This window comes from Mustela erminea, chromosome 9, assembly GCF_009829155.1.
Source record: "Mustela erminea isolate mMusErm1 chromosome 9, mMusErm1.Pri, whole genome shotgun sequence".
NCBI classification, from domain to species: domain Eukaryota; kingdom Metazoa; phylum Chordata; class Mammalia; order Carnivora; family Mustelidae; genus Mustela; species Mustela erminea.
The window spans coordinates 59364232-59375919 of record NC_045622.1 but is presented as its reverse complement, the minus strand read 5'-3'; positions in this window follow the sequence as shown (position 1 = coordinate 59375919).

Here is an 11688-nt window from a genome sequence, read left to right as displayed (position 1 = left end):
TTGTTTTCTGATTGCTGTTGCTAAGACTTCTAATACTATGTTGAACAAGAATGGTGAGGGTGGGCATCCTTGTTGTGTTCCTGATCTCAACAGGAAGGCTGCAAACTTTTTCCCATTGAGGATGATATTTGCTGTGGGTCTTTCATAGATAGATTTTATGAAGTTCAGGAATGTTCCCTCTATACCTATACTTGGAAGCGTTTTAATCAGGAATGGATGCTGGATTTTGTCAAATGCTTTTTCTGCATCAATTGAGAGGACCATGTGTTTCTTCCCTCTTCTTTTATTGATTTCTTCTATCACATTAATTGATTTGTGAATGTTGAACCATGCTTGTAACCCAGGGATGAGTCCCACATGGTCATGGTGGATAATCTTTTTAATGTGCTGTTGGATCCTGTTTGCTAGGATCTTGTTGAGAATCTTAGCATCCATATTCATTAGTGACATTCGTCTGAAATTCTCCTTTTGGTAGGGTCTTTAATTTGTTTGGGGATCAGGGTAATGCTGGCTTTATAAAAAGAGTCTGGAAGTTTTCCTTCTGCTTCAATTTTTTGAAACAGCTTCAAGAGAATAGGTGTTATTTCTTCCTTGAAAGTCTGGTAAAATTCCCTGAGGGAATCCGTCAGGTCCTGGGATCTTGCTTTTTGGGAGGTTTTTGATCACTGCTTCAATTTTGTAACTAGATATCGGTCTATTCAGGTTGTCAGTTTCTTCCTGGTTCAATTGTGGAAGTTTATAGTTTTCCAGGAATGCATCCATTTAATCTAGGTTGCTTAGCTTATTGGCATTTAGCTGTTGATAATAACTTCTGATGATTGTTTCTACTTCCTTGGTATTAGTTGTGATCTCTCCCTTTTCATTCATAATTTTATTAATTTGGGTTTTCTCTCTTTTCTTTTGGATTAGTGTGGCCAATGGTTTATCGATCTTATTGGTTCTTTCAAAAACCAGCTTCTACTTTCATTGATATGTTCTACTGTATCTCTGGTTTCTACCTCATTGATCTCTGCTCTAATCTTGATGATTTCCCTTCTTATGTGTGGAGTTGTTTTAATTTGTTGTTGATTCTCCAGTTCTTTAAGGTGTATAGATAGCTGCTGTGTTCTGGATTTTTCAATGTTTTGAGGGTGGCTTGGATGGCTATGTATTTCCCCCTTAGGACCGTCTTTGCTGTATCCCATAGTTTTGGACTGAAGTGTCTTCGTTCTCGTTGGTTTCCATGAATTGTTTCAGTTCTTCTTTGATCTCCTGGTTGATCCAAGCATTCTTAAGCAAGGTGGTCTTTAGCTTCCTGGTGTTTGAGTTCCTTTGGAACTTTTCTCTATACTTCTGTTCAATTATATTTTTAGGATTTTTTACCTTTTACAGAATCCCCCTTAATATTTCCTGCAGTGTCAGCTTGGTGGTTGCATAGTCTTTTAAGCCTTGCTGGTTTGGAAACTCTTATCTCTCCATCCATTTTGAATGTCAGTCTTGCTAGATAAAGTATTCTTGGCTGCATATTCTTCTCATTTAGTGCCCTGAATATATCTTGCCAGCCCTTTCTGGCTTGCCAGGTCTCTGTGGATAGGTCTGATATTATTCTGATGGGCTTTCCTCTGCATGTAAGGAGTTTCTTTGTCCTAGCTGCTTTCAAAAGGGTCTGCCAACAATTATAATTTTTCATTCTTACTATTAGGTGTCTTGAGGACTTTTGAGAATCTATAATCTTGGGGGGAAACCGTTCTGCTGCTAGTACATGAACACTGGTTCCATTCACGAGATTGGGAAAATTTTCATGGACAACTTGTTCCACTATATCTTCTAGACTTCTTTCTTTCTCCTCCACTTCAGGGATTCCAATAATTCTGATGTTGGAACGTTTCATGGCATCATTTATTTCCCTGATTCTGTTTTCATGGATTCTAAGCTGTTTGTTCCAGGCTTCCTCCTGGACCTTTCTCTCTATCTGTTTGTCCTCCAGATCACTAACTCTATCTTCTGTCTCAGTTACCCTAGCTTTGAGAGAATTTAGATTAGATTGGAACTCATTGAGAGCATTTTGAACATCATCCCTGGTGGCTTTCAGTTCTGCCCTAACATTATGAACATCATTCCTGGTGGCTTTCAGTTCTGCCCTAATCAATTCCATTTTGTCATCCTTGGCTTTCTCCAACCTAGCTATTGCCTGGATAATTGTTAGCCTGAATTCCCTTTCTGACATATTGTCTATGTTGATAGCCATTAGCTCTGTTGCAGAAGGTCCATCCTCTGTATTTTTCTTCTATTGGGCATTTCTCCTCCTAGTCATTTTGGTGAGAGATGACTGAATGGAAGTAGCTGGATGTATCAACTGTGGTGCAGTCAAGGGGCACCTTGGAACACTTCTGAGCAATCAGGATTCCCCACCCAAATGAGAGAAAAAAGAAAAGAAAAAGAGAGACAGAGAGAGAGAGACAGGAACAAAAGGGAAGATAAAAGAGAAGGCTCAGCCCAAGTGGGCCCCAAAGTAAGATTTATGAAGTATACAAACAAAAACAGACAAACAAAAAGACTGATAAAAGTATATGACAAGAGAAAAAAATATATGTATATAAAAGCAAAAAAAGGAAGAACCTCGTCAAAAAGAACCCCAAGTATAAGATTTATATACTATCAGGACAAACACAAGTACACAGAAACACTGGCAAAAACAAAAAAGATGGGAGAGTGGTTATAAATTCTCAGTGTGGGCGAGGAAGGTTATTTTGATTCTTCCTGGATGTATCTTGATATGTTTGTTAAAGGACTCAACTTTCCTAAGATAAAGGAGGATTAAAAACTGGTTTACCTACAAGGGTAGCATTGATTGGGGAACGGGGATTACCTTGAAGTTTAACTCTATATGCATATTAGAAAATAAAAATAAAAAGAATAAACTAGACTAAACTAAAATTTAAAAAAATTTAAAAAATAGAAAAGCAGAAGAAAAACACAGGTGTATGAATCAAAAAGTTCAGGTTAGAAGGTTATTATGGAATTTGATGTACTGGACATCTCACTGTGATGGTAAATAGGTTAAGAAATTATCTATCTATCTATCTATCTATCTATATAATGAATCAGAATAGTGGGAACGAGTTAAAAATAAAAGTTGTATCTATGAAGTAGTGGTGGTTGTTCTCTTGTCATCTTTTATTTATTTATTTATTTTCTTTCCTGGTTGGTTTTTCTGGGCGAGGGGCCTGCCACGTGGGTTTTCAGTCAATGATGTTTCCTGAGTTAAGTCCTCCCACCCCCCTCAAGGGGGTGGGCTCTCAGGAAACCGTTTTTTTTCAGGCTTTTGTTCTCCAGAGGTTTTTATGTTTGTTCATTTGTTTTCTCTCACCTTGACAGCTTTTAATGGTTTTTGGAGGTTTAGAGGAAAGCAAACTGCACTCCGACCTCCCTCAAAAGCCTCAGTCTGCTCCCCTGTAGGTGCTGCAGAGCCCATAAGGTCCCACTCGGCTGCTGGCTGAGCAGGTTCCGAGTCGCAGTCCCTGGGGATGCAGAATCTCCTGCTTGTACCCAAAACCATGGCAACAGCAGCTGTCTGGGCAGCTCCAGACTGCCAGAGAGGTTCCAAGCAGCGATCGCAGACAGATTTTCCTGCTGGCCTGGGCTGGGATTGCCCGGTCTTTCCAGGTCCGAGAGCACCGGGCTGGTGCGCACCTCTCCCAGGGGAGGGTGTGGGGCACACACATCTCAGGCTCTGATAGCATGGTGTGGTGTTCTGCCATTTGGCAAGGCTCCCAACCTCTCACAGGATCTGGACCCCATGCATTCTCGGGCACGCTGGTGGCTCAGGGACCAAGACCTGGTTTCTCCACTGCACTCTCTATGGCTCAGTGCCAGAGGCAGCTGTCCTGGGTCCAGGGACTTAAGCTCCTGTCTCTAACTGCCTCGATTCCCATAATTTCTCCCCAAGATTCTTTGCTCTTTTTGAATGCTTTCAACCAGACTCCAAATTGATGCTGGTCCCCAGAGGCAGGGCCCTCTCATATTGGGGTATTACTTTCCAGTCTGTCACCTCTGGTGGCTCCCTCCCCCTTTTGTTTATCTTCCAATATCAGTCTGATGTTTCCACTCCGCTTTACCTGCCCACTGGCATCTTCTGACCCTGTAGAGATCCAGACATGTATAATTCTGATCTCTGGCTGATTTCATGGGTGATTGGAGTTCTTTGGTAGGTTATCAGCTCACATTAGGGTTCAGGTTGAAATGACACCTCCTCCTACTTCCCTGCCATCTTGTCTCCTCCAGTATTATTGGTCTTTCAACAATATTGTTTCCAATAGTCAGGAATCTTTTCCTTAAAATGATTTCTAAGGCATTTTCCACTTTGCTGTGTTTCTTACATGGAGGGACTTCTGTTCTAAGATCAGTTCCTTCACCCTCTTCACCATACTTAGTCCTTGAAGGATTTTCTTGCCTTCTAATGCAATTTCAACCCTTAACAAGCTATTAGTTCTGTGTTAATGGTGGGTAAATTTAATTCCAGCAGTGATATCTCTTATAGGATTAAGTCTTATATGTCTCTCAGTCTATAATAGTCTATAAGACTTGTAAGTCTTGTATGTCACCTCAGCTCAGCATGCTACTCCATCTACTTTGAGTCTGCTCTTCCTTTATGGACTCCTTTACTGTCCTCACACGATGTGTATGTATATGTATATACCTCTGCACACACTCATAGTCACTCAAGATAATTCTTACTACTTATTTCTTTGTCTGATACATTATTCTCATTCTGAATGCATTTGACATCTGATGACTCTATTTTTTGAAAGATTTAATATTGGTTTATTTCTACTCAATATTATCCATATTACACTCTTTCAATAAAACCAACCCCCCCCCAAAATCACTTTGAGTCAAACTGTACTGAAGACATTCAAATACATTTGAATTTGGTAAGCATCTAGTCTTATGTCATGGATTAGGATGTGACTTCTGATAAGTAATCACTATTCTCAGGTTTCATAAATATTTCATGCTGTATTTACTATTCAGTTGAATACATTATACTCAGAATCAAGTTTGTAGTTTACAAGATATTAATCTAGGAGAATAAATTATGACTTTGTATCAAGGATCTCCGAATTTGAAGCACAAACTGCTGTTTTGGTAAAAGTTGCCAGAAGACCTTTCTTATTTAGCTTTTTAACATAACTAGACAAAGCAGGTTATCTCCAGTCACAGGTTTGTTTTTGCCAAAGGAGTTTTTTTTTTTAATTTTTTATTTTTTATAAACATATATTTTTATCCCCAGGGGTACAGGTCTGTGAATCACCAGGTTTACACACTTCACAGCACTCACCAAAGCACATATCCTCCCCAATGTCCATAATCCCACCCCCTTCTCCCAACACCCCTTCCCCCAGAAACCCTCAGTTTGTTTTGTGAGATTAAGAGTCACTTATGGTTTGTCTCCCTCCCAATCCCATCTTGTTTCTTTGATTCTTCTCCTACCCACTTAAGCCCCCATGTTGCATCACCACTTCCTCATATCAGAGAGATCATATGACAGTTGTCTTTCTCCACTTGACTTATTTCGCTAAGCATGATACGCTCTAGTTCCATCCATGTTGTCGCAAATGGCAAGATTTCATTTCTTTTGATGGCTGCATAGTATTCCATTGTGTATATATACCACATCTTCTTGATCCATTCATCTGTTGATGGACATCTAGGTTCTTTCCATAGTTTGGCTATTGTGGACATTGCTGCTATAAACATTCGGGTGCACGTGCCCCTTTGGATCACTACATTTGTATCTTTAGGGTAAATGCCCAATAGTGCAATTGCTGGGTCATAGGGCAGTTCTATTTTCAACATTTTGAGGAACCTCCATGCTGTTTTCCAGAGTGGCTGCACCAGCTTGCATTCCCACCAACAGTGTAGGAGGGTTCCCCTTTCTCCGCATCCTCGCCAGCATCTGTCATTTCCTGACTTGTTGATTTTAGCCATTCTGACTGGTGTGAGGTGATATCTCATTGTGGTTTTGATTTGTATTTCCCTGATGCCGAGTGATATGGAGCACTTTTTCATGTGTCTGTTGGCCACCTGGATGTCTTCTTTGCAGAAATGTCTGTTCATGTCCTCTGCCCATTTCTTGATTGGATTATTTGTTCTTTGGGTGCTGAGTTTGCTAAGTTCTTTATAGATTCTGGACACTAGTCCTTTATCTGATATGTCGTTTGCAAATATCTTCTCCCATTCTATCAGTTGTCTTTTGATTTTGTTAACTGTTTCCTTTGCTGTGCAAAAGCTTTTGATCTTGATGAAATCCCAATAGTTCATTTTTGCCCTTGCTTCCCTTGCCTTTGGCGTTGTTCCTAGGAAGATGTTGCTGCAGCTGAGGTCGAAGAGGTTGCTGCCTGTGTTCTCCTCAAGGATTTTGATGGATTCCTTTCGCACATTGAGGTCCTTCAACCATTTTGAGTCTATTTTTGTGTGTGGTGTAAGGAAATGGTCCAATTTCATTTTTCTGCATGTGGCTGTCCAATTTTCCCAGCACCATTTATTGAAGAGGCTGTCTTTTTTCCATTGGACAGTCTTTCCTGCTTTGTCGAAGATTAGTTGACTGTAGAGTTGAGGGCCTATTTCTGGGCTCTCTATTCTGTTCCATTGATCTATGTGTCTGTTTTTGTGCCAGTACCATGCTGTCTTGATGATGACAGCTTTGTAATAGAGCTTGAAGTCCGGAATTGTGATGCCACCAACGTTGGCTTTCTTTTTCAATATCCCTTTGGCTATTCGAGGTCTTTTCTGGTTCCATATAAATTTTAGAATTATTTGTTCCATTTCTTTGAAAAAGATGGATGGTACTTTGATAGGAATTGCATTAAATGTGTAGATTGCTTTAAGTAGCATAGACATTTTCACAGTATTTATTCTTCCAATCCAGGAGCATGGAACATTTTTCCATTTCTTTGTGTCTTCCTCAATTTCTTTCATGAGTACTTTATAGTTTTCTGAGTATAGATTCTGTGCCTCTTTGGTTAGGTTTATTCCTAGGTATCTTATGGTTTTGGGTGCAATTGTAAATGGCATTGACTCCTTAATTTCTCTTTCATCTGTCTTGCTGTTGGTGTAGAGAAATGCAACTGATTTCTGTGCATTGATTTTATATCCTGACACTTTACTGAATTCCTGTATAAGTTCTGGAAGTTTTGGAGTGGAGTCTTTTGGGTTTTCCACATATAGTATCATATCTTCTGCGAAGAGTGAAAATTTGACTTCTTCTTTGCCGATTTGGATGCCTTTAATTTCCTTTTGTTGTCTGATTGCTGAGGCTAGGACCTCTAGTACTATGTTGAATAGCAGTGGTGATAACGGACATCCCTGCCATGTTCCTGACCTTAGCGGAAAAGCTTTCAGTTTTTCTCCATTGAGAATGATATTTGCGGTGGGTTTTTCATAGATGGCTTTGATGATATTGAGGTATGTGCCCTTTATCCCTACACTTTGAAGAGTTTTGATGAGGAAGGGATGCTGTACTTTGTCAAATGCTTTTTCAGCATCTATTGAGAGTATCATATGGTTCTTGTTCTTTCTTTTATTGATGTGTTGTATCACATTGACTGATTTGCAGATGTTGAACCAACCTCGCAGCCCTGGAATAAATCCCTCTTGGTCCTGGTGAATAATCCTTTTAATGTACTGTTGAATCCTATTGGCTAGTATTTTGTTGAGTATTTTCGCATCTGTGTTCATCAAGGATATTGGTCTATAGCTCTCTTTTTTGATGGGATCCATGTCTAGTTTTGGGATCAAGGTGATGCTGGCCTCATAAAATGAGTTTGGAAGTTTTCCTTCCATTTCTATTTTTTGGAACAGTTTCAGGAGAATAGGAATTAGTTCTTCTTTAAATGTTTGGTAGAATTCCCCCGGGAAGCCGTATGGCCCTGGGCTTTTGTTTGTTTGGTGATTTTTAATGACTGTTTCAATCTCCTTACTGGTTATGGGTCTGTTCAGTCTTTCTATTTCTTCATGGTTCAGTTGTGGTAGTTTATATGTTTCTAGGAATGCATCCATTTCTTCCAGATTGTCAAATTTGTTGGTGTAGAGTTGCTCATAGTATGTTCTTATAATAGTTTGTATTTCTTTGGTGTTAGTTGTGATCTCTCCTCTTTCATTCATGATTTTATTTATTTGGGTCCTTTCTCTTGTCTTGTTGATAAGTCGGGCCAGGGGTTTATCAATTTTATTAATTCTTTCAAAGAACCAGCTGGTAGTTTTGTTGATTTTTTCTATTGGTTTTTTGGTTTCTATTTCATTGATTTCTGCTCTGATCTTTATGATTTCTCTTCTCCTGCTGGGCTTAGGGTTTCTTTCTTGTTCTTTCTCCAGCTCCTTTAGGTGTAGGGTTAGGTTGTGTACCTGAGACCTTTCTTGTTTCCTGATAAAGGCTTGTACCACTATATATTTTCCTCTCAGGACTGCCTTTGTTGTGTCCCACAGATTTTGAACCGTTGTATTTTCATTATTATTTGTTTCCATGATTTTTTTCAATTCTTCTTTAATTTCCCGGTTGACCCATTCATTCTTTAGAAGGATGCTGTTTAGTCTCCATGTATTTGGGTTCTTTCCAAACTTCCTTTTGTGGTTGAGTTCTAGCTTTAGAGCATTGTGGTCTGAAAATATGCAGGGAATGATGCCAATCTTTTGATACCGGTTGAGTCCTGAATTAGGGCCGAGGATGTAATCTATTCTGGAGAATGTTCCATGTGCACTAGAGAAGAATGTGTATTCTGTTGCTTTGGGATGAAATGTTCTGAATATATCTGTGATGTCCATCTGGTCCAGTGTGTCATTTAAAGCCTATATTTCCTTGCTGATCTTTTGCTTGGATGATCTGTCCATTTCAGTGGGGGAGTGTTAAAGTCCCCTACTATTATTATATTATTGTTTATGTGTTTCTTTGATTTTGTTATTAATTGGTTTATATAGTTGGCTGCTCCCACATTGGGGGCATAGATATTTAAAATTGTTAATTCTTCTTGTTGGACAGACCCTTTGAGTATGATATAGTGTCCTTCCTCATCTCTTATTATAGTCTTTGGCCTAAAATCTAATTGATCTGATATAAGGATTTCCACTCCTGCTTTCTTCTGATGTCCATTAGCATGGTAAATTCTTTTCCACCCCCTCACTTTAAATCTGGAGGTGTCTTCGGGCTTAAAATGAGTTTTTTGGAGGCAACATATAGATGGGTTTTGTTTTTTTATCCATTCTGATACCCTGTGTATTTTGACAGGGGCATTTAGCCCATTAACATTCAGGGTAACTATTGAGAGATATGAATTTAGTGCCATTGTATTGCCTGTAAGGTGACTGTTACTGTATATGGTCTCTGTTCCTTTCTGATCTACCACTTGTAGGCTCTCTCTTTGCTTAGAGGACCCCTTTCAATATTTCCTGTAGAGCTGGTTTGGTGTTTGCAAATTCTTTCAGTTTTTGTTTGTCCTGGAAGCTTTTAATCTCTCCTTCTATTTTCAATGATAGCCTAGCTGGATATAGTATTCTTGGCTGCATGTTTTTCTCGTTTAGTGCTCTGAAAATATCATGCCAGCTCTTTCTGGCCTGCCAGGTCTCTGTGGATAAGTCAGCTGCCAATCTAATATTTTTACCATTGTATGTTACAGACTTCTTTTCCTGGGCTGCTTTCAGGATTTTCTCTTTGTCACTAAGACTTGTGAATTTTACTATTAGGTGACGGGGTGTGGGCCTATTCTTATTGATTTTGAGGGGCATTCTCTGAATCTCCTGAATTTTGATGCTCGTTCCCTTTGCCATATTGGGGAAATTCTCCCCAAAAATTCTCTCCAGTATACCTTCTGCTCCCCTCTCTCTTTCTTCTTCTTCTGGAATCCCAATGATTCTAATGTTGTTTCGTCTTATGGTTTCACTTATCTCTCAAATTCTCCCCTCGTGGTCCAGTAGCTGTTTGTCCCTCTTTTGCTCAGCTTCTTTATTCTCTGTCATTTGGTCTTCTATATCACTAATTCTTTCTTCTGCCTCATTCATCCTAGCAGTGAGAGCCTCCATTTTTGATTGCACCTCATTAATAACTTTTTTTATTTCAACTTGGTTAGATTTTAGTTCTTTTATTTCTCCAGAAAGGGCTTTTATATCTCTCGAGAGGGTTTCTCTAATATCTTCCATGCCTTTTTCGAGCCCGGCTAGAACCTTGAGAATTGTCATTCTGAACTCTAGATCTGACATATTACCAATGTCTGTATTTATTAGGTCCCTAGCCTTCGGTACTGCCTCTTGCTCTTTTTTTTGTGTTGAATTTTTCCGTCTTGTCATTTTGTCCAGATAAGAGTATATGAAGGAGCAAGTAAAATACTAAAAGGGTGGCAACAACCCCAGGAAAATATGCTTTAACCAAATTAGAAGAGATCCCAAATCGTGAAGGGGGAGAAAGGGGATAAAAAGAGGTTCAAAAAGGAAGAAAGAAAAAAAAAAAAGAAAAAAGAAAAAAAAAGAGAAGAAAAGAATTATAAAAAAGAAAACAAATAAGAAAAATATAAAAAAGAAAAAATATATATATTAGATAAACTAGTTAAAAAACGTTAAAAAAGAAAAAGGTAAAAGTTAAAAAAAAATTTAACCAGTAGGCGAGAAAAAAAACAAAAAATGAAAAAGAAAAAAATTAAATTAACTGCAAGACTAAAAAAAAATCACAGGAAAAAAACTGTTGTAATGCCCTTGACTGCTATTTCAAAAGAATCTATGTCAGTTCTGGATCAATATCTATTGAATTGATTTTTTTTTCTCTTTCTTGTGAGTCCTACTTTTTTGTATGCATGTTTTGATTGAGTGCCAGACATTGTGAATTTTATTTGTTGGGTGTAAGAGTAAGATTTATAATTACTAAAAAATTATATAAAATTTATGTTACTAAAAGTTATTTATATACCTATAAATATTCTTAAGCTTTGCTCTGATATTTTTTAAATTATCTGGAAATAGTTTGATCCTTAAATTTTTGTGGTTAAGATTTATGAGGCATGAACAGACAGTATATAACCTAGAATTAATTATTATCTACTCCCCACTAATGGATCATTATTTTTCTAAATGACCTGCCCTGTGGAATATGAGTCCTTCCAGTGTGTTTGGGGAGAGGCGCTTATTCAGGCCATGTGTGAGCATTAAACTTATTTCATTTTTCTTTTAGAGGGTTGTTTCTATGGTCTCAGTTAGCTTTTCTACACATATGCATCAATTAGTACTCTGAAAAAATATTTGAGAGGACCCTGCAGATCTTCAAGACTCTGTCTTTGTGTAGTTCTCTCTTCTTTTTGGTTACTCTGTCTTATGAACTCATAAAAATTTGTCTCTTGGATTCTCAGCAACAGTTCCTCAGCTCAGGAAATTCACAGGCTCTGTCTGGTTTTCTTCCTGGAAACTCTTTCAAATTAGTGAGTTGAGGATTTATTGTATATTTTAGGATTTATTTTGTATGTTTCCCTGACTCTCCAAGATTATAGTCCTTTGTTACCAGAGATTCATTGTCTTAAAAACTATTGCTTCATACCCTTTGCCTAATTATTTTGGTTGTTTGAGATTGGAAGATGATTCAATCCCTCTTACTCCATTCTGGCCCAAAATGGAAGCCCTCATCACTAACTATTCTTCATTGATCAAGGATATATTGAATACCTCTACACACTG